This window comes from Arachis ipaensis, chromosome B10 (genome assembly GCF_000816755.2).
Source record: "Arachis ipaensis cultivar K30076 chromosome B10, Araip1.1, whole genome shotgun sequence".
In the NCBI taxonomy this organism is placed as follows: Eukaryota; Viridiplantae; Streptophyta; class Magnoliopsida; order Fabales; family Fabaceae; genus Arachis; species Arachis ipaensis.
This window is the reverse complement of record NC_029794.2, coordinates 135,940,762-135,941,422: the sequence shown is the minus strand read 5'-3', so window position 1 is coordinate 135,941,422 and position 661 is coordinate 135,940,762.

Below are 661 nucleotides of genomic sequence, written 5' to 3'. Positions count from 1 at the left end.
AAAATAAATGATTAGAGTAAAGTATCGTTTTTGTTGCTAACGTTTGGGATAAGTTCTATTTGTGTCCCTAACGTTTAAATCGTTCTATTTGTATCCCTAACGTTTATAAAAGGGATTCAATGTTATCCTACTATCAATTATACTAACAAATCAGATTATATTTTTCAATTGTTCTCACTTATTGGATGCATTCATTCTCAATTAGGTCTCACTTGGATGTGTTCGATTTTAATATTATACCCACTATTTGTGTTTAGATTCAATTATGTCCCTAGAAAAGTGAATTATGTAAATGTTATAGGAATTAGTTTCAACTTTTGATGAGCTATTTTTCGGAGTAGATCATTGATTCTATCTCAGACATTCGTATTCTAACTTCAAGAAGAGATTTTTAAAACTCAAACTAAAGCGTTTGATGTGTAATTGACGGCATGATAACATTGAATCACTTTTACAAACGTTAGGGATACAAATAGGACGATTTAAACGTTAGGGACACAAATAAGATATGCCCCAAACGTTGGAGACAAAAACGATACTTTATTCTAAATGATTATTTAAAATTGAATGGAATATAAATTAATGTATATTTAAAGAGTTAAACTCACATACGTACGGTGTATTATCTATTAACTACGGGTAAAAATAACTGCACGTGGAT